This window comes from Balaenoptera acutorostrata, chromosome 17 (genome assembly GCF_949987535.1).
Source record: "Balaenoptera acutorostrata chromosome 17, mBalAcu1.1, whole genome shotgun sequence".
Lineage (NCBI taxonomy): Eukaryota > Metazoa > Chordata > Mammalia > Artiodactyla > Balaenopteridae > Balaenoptera > Balaenoptera acutorostrata.
This window is the reverse complement of record NC_080080.1, coordinates 62,901,839-62,908,796: the sequence shown is the minus strand read 5'-3', so window position 1 is coordinate 62,908,796 and position 6,958 is coordinate 62,901,839. Positions and strand designations below refer to the sequence as shown.

The 6,958-nt window shown below is 38.6% G+C and overlaps 1 pseudogene; it reads right to left on the bottom strand.

Moving 5' to 3' along the window:
* Positions 1-1,351: 1,351 nt before the first annotated feature.
* Positions 1,352-2,705, bottom strand: LOC102997709 (elongation factor 1-gamma-like; annotated as a pseudogene).
* Between the last annotated feature and the right edge of the window lie 4,253 nt (positions 2,706-6,958).

Below are 6,958 nucleotides of genomic sequence, written 5' to 3'. Positions count from 1 at the left end.
TGGAATAAGGTTTTTGTGATGCAAAGAGAAGCTGTAAATTTAGCATGAGTAAATGTTATGTTACCAAGTAGCGAATAAAATTCAGAGAGATGCAGAGAAGAAATTACAGAAGACAAATCCGTATTAGTTCCAAATTAGATGTCTTTAACACATTGAAAAATACTAAAATGTAATGGGAATGGATTAAGCCTGCAAACTACTTTGGACAAAATTACCTTTTAAAATGGAAAGTAAAAATAGTGATGCTTAATATAAAGCTAGTAAATATCATGGAAAAATTTTGGTGGGGAGATTGGAACTTGAAAAATTATTCTAATATTATCTGAAAAGATTTACATTACAGCAGTGACTTTCAATCTTTTTTGATTGTAACCTACAGTATGAATCATGTTTAGAATTAGGACTCAATTCACATACTTGTACACACTTATGCACACAAACACACACAAAGGCAATAATAATTGTATAAATAATATTTACTGCAAATTCATATAATGAAGTCTAATATTTCTATATTTTTATTATTTATTAAATGTTAGTGACTTCCAATAAATTCCCAGAACCTTAAATGAATTATGACCTATATATATATATATATATATATATATATATATATATATATATATATTTTTTTTTTTCAGGGTTGTTAAATGACATTTATGACTGCTCTACATTGCTGGAAGCACTAGGGCGTGTTTAGGGTACAGGCTCCAGTGACACCCACTGGGTTCAAAATCTTGTCTCCACCACCTAAGATGTGTGATCACAGGCAAGTTGCTTAAATCTCTGAACCCCACTTCCTTGATAGAAAGTAGGGATACCCCAGAGATGATCCACAGCCAGGTTAGGGCCCACAGGCCAGCATCTGTTCCAAGGAGTCTGTGCCTCTTCTTGCCATTTGTCTGAAGTGTTGAAACTATGACTCTTGGATACGGCTGCCGCCCCACCTCACAGGACAGCTGCGGGAAGCAGGGAAGTAGTGTTAAGTCGCTCTGCATATGCTGTGCTCTCACCCCATCAGCAGGTATTCTCCCCGTTCATGTGGGAAGGTCTGGAATTAGGTAGTTACAAAGCCCCGTGTCACCACCTCCTAACTACATCCAATCTTTCCCAGCTAGGCTAGAAGATGGTCATCACAGGAGAGGCAAGGCAATTAAAAAAACAGAAATCAAAACTGAGGAGAAGCCTCTCTTTCTGCTTTTCTGAAGACTTCTTTCCTGTACAGGGAGGTCCTGCAGGTATAGACAACACCCTGCTTCAACATATCTACTCCCCTTTGAAGAAGCCATCACCCACCAAGGAGTCAGGGCAAGAAAGGGTTCGATGTTCAGTTTCCTTTAATGACCCCCATTCTCCCTGAAGGGCAGGCGCAGGCAGCTAGGCGATGGCAAGAGATGGTCACTTGAAGATCTTGCCCTGATTGAAGGCTTTGCCCACATGCTGGAAGGCCCCAGCCGAGGAAGAGTATTCTCGAACCAGCGTCTGGGTCTCCTCGCTGCTGGGATCCACTTTCCGCCACGTGTATGACTCATGGTCCACCTGCCAATCTGGACTCAGCGGAAAGGCAAGCTCCCGGCCTCGGAAGACCCAGACTCCAGAAATGGAGCCGCTATTGTTGGTTCCAAAGAGAATGACACTGACAGATGCATTTTCCCCCAGTTTGTCCAATCGCTGGTACACTGCAGTCATGAGGTTGCAGCTCATGAAGGTCTGGGTGAGCTCTGCAGGGAAGCGGTACTCGGAGCACCACAGGGACCAGCCATCTTTACCAAAGTGCTCCCCAAAGTACGGCAGCGCCACGGAGAGTGTGTCCTCGTTGGAATGCTTGCACTTAAAATGCATCCAACGCAAAGGTACTCTTGGGCAGGGGAGCAAAGGCATCCTTGGCCTTCGGCTCAGTGGCCGCTGCCCACTCACATTCACCCAGCTCCTTCTCAGGAGCAGGGACAGCTTCCTTCTTCTTCTCCTTCCCCTCGGCCTGGGGCTTCTGCTTCTCTTCTCGAGAAGCTTTCTCTTTCCGTGGGGTGTCCTTCTTAGGCTAGCTCTCTGCAAACTTTTTAGCATCAAACTGGGCCATTTTCTCAGAGTTTCACCTCCCCCAAGACAGCCCGGAACTGGGGCTGGTTAATGCAGGTGAGGAACCAGCGGTTTGTATTAGGGAAGGCCTGGTGGAAAGAAGGCTCCAGAACCTGTTTATAAAGCCACAACAGGGTGCAGACAACTGTGATGTCAGCGAGCATCACACGTTCGCCCACCAGAAAAGTCCTTGTCTTAAGTGAGCAATCAGCAGCCCCAGAATTCGCCTCACCTCATCCTTTGCATTCTCTGTGGTCTGCTTGTGGCGCATGATGCCCAAGGTGGGGAACACCCAGGTACTGGCTGCGGGAACTATGTCGCTATCAACAAGGCTCACCCACTGCACCACCTGGGCTGCTGCTTCGGGAATACTTCCCCGCAGCTCCTCCTTGCTCACATAGTAGGCAATGGCATTGCTCTCGAACACAGAATCCATCGTCCACCTCAAAGGCTGGAACCTTGCCAGCAGGAAATTTACGGAGAAATTGGCGGGTACCATTGGTTTGGCCAAAATGGAAGTGGGGTGGTGCGGAGAGCACGCGCACCTGAGCCCCGCTGTACTGTGCGGCAACGAGGGCCTTGAAGGCCCTGCAGTTTTCAGGATGTGTGTACAGGGTCCCAGCTGCCATGGTGATTCTGCAGAGAAAGGGCGACCTATTTATTTTTAAAACATACTACTTTGCAAAATATTCAATTAAGTTATTAAAATAAGAGTTACAAAAGAGCCTTTGCCTTATGATATATTCACATATATAAGAAAGCTACAGGCATATGAGTGAAATTTCTGAATTACATCTATGCTTACATAAACAATCTCACGTAAAATAAGAATGCTATTCCAATTAGTGATAAGATCATATATTACACACACACAAAATTGTTAGGGTAAACTTCAGTCATCTTGGAAAAATGATATTTAGATTCTCTGTTTTACAACTTGCATCTAAATAAATTGCAAAGGTATTAAAGGTAGAGGTATACAAAACAAAATTATAAATGTAATTGGAGAATATAAAGACTATTTTTGTTATTTTGGGTGATAGAAGACCTTTACAAGCATGATGACAAAATCAGAAATCATTTAAAAACTTATAGAATCAATTACTTATAATGTACAATTAAAATTCAAATGGCAACCTGAGAATAATTTGAAGCATATATAATATACAAACTATATCTAACATATGGATACCTTCCTTAATATTTAAAATAAATACTACAAAATAAAAGAAATCTGTGAAAAGCATAAATAAACAATTCATAAAGAATAAGGGTTAATCAGTTATAATGAAATTTTAAAAAATTCAAGCTGATTATTAAAGAATTTCAAGTTAAACAATAATAAATAACTTTTGTACCTATCAAATTGGCAAATATGTATTCTTAGGGTTATAATGCCTGCTATTATTTAACTGACATTTATTGAGTGCTTTCTGTATGTCAGACACTGTTTTAAAGGTTCAGCATCCTGTTTAATCTTTCCAACAGACAATCCTATAAGTAGGTAGATAACTACCATCTCTAGTCACAGAACAAGGGTGCTGAGATTGGTTAAGTAACTTGCATCATAACTAATAAGTAGCTGAGTCAGGTTTTGATGCCAGAAAATCTGACATCAGAGCCCACATTTTTAATCGAGTATGAAAAAACTGTTGTAAGAAGTGTAAGGTGCTACTATATTTCTAGAGGGCACTTTTACAAAATATCCCCAAAGCACTGAAAATGTACTTGCTGCTTGGAATATCAATTCTACTTCTACATATTTACCCAAGATATAGGTAGAAACACGTGCAAACAATTAGTCACATAAATTTCCATAAAAACTCTTTTATAATGGTAGAAAATTAACAGAAAAGAGATTAAATATTTACTACTTGAGTGCATTATTTGTGGCATATATATGTAATAGAATATCTTTTAGCAATTGAAATACTACTTTTGAAGACTAGTTATTGACAAACAGAGTAAGTATAAAAAACAGATCATAAAACAATATGCATAACAAGAATTTCGCTAGGAGAAGGAGATCAGAAGGAGGGAAGAGAATGAGATCAGAGTTAATTTCTGGCTTCCTCCCTGAAAGTTTTTCTTGAACTGACTGTGTCCATCGATCATGGTCATGATTCCTAACAAGATGACTGACTACACAACTCTTAATCCTTCTAGGTTCTAGAGACAATACCTCCACTCATTCATTTGTGCTTTAGGTTGGTAGCAGCTCACCTGTGACAAGCGCCAGATTATTGTCCTAACCTTTGTGGTTCCTATATAGCCAAATATTTGTAACTACCCTCCTTTTAAAATAAACCTCCTCAAATATCCATTAAAGTTCATTGTGTATTTAGTCTGGAGAAGATATATAGAAGAGGTTAAATAAACACCCCATAGTCCACATTTGAACTCAAAATATGAGTATAAACTCATAAAATATTTTTAAATATTTATTTACTAGTTAGTTCTGTTCACTGAAAAGGTCTAGAGACAATGAGTGACCCAGTAGCAATGAACATCCCCAGGATACAGATTGTGCTTTTGGAATAATGGATGATACCAGGTCGGGTGTGGGTAGGAATGCAAAAGATGACTCTGGACCATCTTGATGTACCAGAGCGTGAAAGTTGACAAAGATTACTGGGACAAATGGGACAATTTGAACTTCATAAAGGATAAACATTGAAATTGATCTAAACTTGTTGGCTATGTTTAAACAAACAAGTTTAAAAAGTATATTAAAAAACAAACCCATAATTGGTTACCTGCTGAAGATAACAGAAAACCAATTCATTCTCTTGAAAACTGGTTAAATCAGAGGAAAGAAATAAACATTATTTTGCCTTTCTATATGAACTAAATTATTGGATAAAAAAATTAGTAGGTGAGGGGAGTTGTCTCTGGAAGTATTTTTCTAGTTTTGGATATTTGAAAAGACTTATAAGACTCAACAGAACATGCTCATTTAAGGCTATTATCTAAAGTCAGAGAAGATGATACAGCAAAAGAAAGGGAGTGCAGGTAGGCATTGGGGATCCGAGAGATAGTCAGATGAAATCTCCCCATGGTTCTTATTCACTTCAGCTTGATCTGTGCAATGAATTTTGAATTTTGGCTTAAAAAGAGCTCAAGGCAGAAGCTTCCAGGAGGTCTTCTGTGCCCTTCTGGTTACATAATCACCCAGCTGTGTGACCAGTTATGCCAATAGAAAACTATCCATAAACAAACTGACTTTGGGGTTTGGGGATCACCAGGGGAGTTTTGGATTTTAAACAAAACATCATAAATTTCAGTGCACTTACCTTGGTCAAGAATCAAAGCCAGATAATCCAGGCATCCCTGGAGATAAAGAGAGAGTTTTCCAAGACCAGCTGTAGATTAACTCTATCCTATAGAGCCTCCTTATGAAATTGTTCCACCTAACAAGTAAAAAAAATAATAGAATCAAAATATCACAAGTTTGCAATCCTTAATGAATTAATGGATTTAGACATTTTGCATCCCAGCCACAAACATCACAGAAAGGGAAAAGGCATTTTGTGCTTCTTGATGAAAGAACACACCATCAATGGAATCGGTCTTGAGATTAATTGATCCTCTGGATACAATGCCAATTTTCAGGCAATAAAGGACAGAAGAACATGATACATTGCACCAGGAGTATGCAATCAGCCAATCTAGACTGACAAACTCAGGTGGCATGTTTGTAGGCTCTTTGAGAAACTATCAGTTGTGTGTTCTTCACCTGAAAAATTATATGAAAAGAAAGGGTGCAATTAAATTGCACCAGGAGTACACAACCAGCAAACCTAGACTGACAAACTCAGGTGACATATTTGTAGGTTCTTTAAGAAACAATCAGTTGTGTGTTCTTCACCTGAAAAATTATATGGAAAGAAAGGGATAGGGCAGGGGAATCTAAAGATTTTTATTTTAACTTATAAGATGTCAAGTTAAAATTTTGGCAAGACTGTATTTTGTGACTAGGGCTGCACACACACTTAGATGATGAAACCATAAACAAATGCAAAGAGACTGGGCTCCCATTGGGATGGAGCATGTGGAGGGGTTTCTGGGGTGACAAATTCTGTTTTTTCACTTAATCAGGGTCAAAAGAACATTTGCCTTATAATATTTCATCAAGTAATACTATTGATGTGTGTGTGGTTTTCCAGATTTGTGTTTTATTTTACGATAAAAAAGTTTAAAAATGTTAGAAACAGAGGTTGGGACCTTGAGTGCTAAGGAAAGGAGTCTGAATTTAATCTGATCATGTGAAATTCTTTAGTGATTATCTTTAATATAATGAACAGATTTTGGAGAAATATAGACTTCAGTGTAAATCACAAAGGATAATCTGAGAATAACTAGGTAAATAGAAATGCCACATTTAAGGTCATCTGGCAATAGTACTTCGTTATTCTTGAGAATTCTAGATCGTATTTGAATAAGAAACTCTTTCTTCAGATACCACTGGCATTGTGGTATAATAACACAATGTATCTGTGACAGCTTCACAAAAAGTGAGCTGGCTCAGGAAAGAGGGAAGACCTAGGCACATCAGGCCCACTGTGGTTCAATGCCAGGGTACCTTTTGGCTTCTTGGACTTTGTATTATAACAACAGATAGTAGAAAATGTGATCTGTGCCTCAGTAATATGTCTAATTTTTAAAAGAATTACTGATCTTCCTTCTCTTTATGCTACTTTAACACAATAGGTAATGACCTGGATTTAAAATGGGAGGTTTTTTTTTTTTGTCCTTAAAATGACTGGATTAGTAAGCAAGCAAAATTACTGTAGCCTTCAAAGAATTTATAGAGAAAGAAATTGGGACCAGAAGACCAAAGTGTAAAAAATTATAATACTAGTTATCATAGGATTTCCCTGTA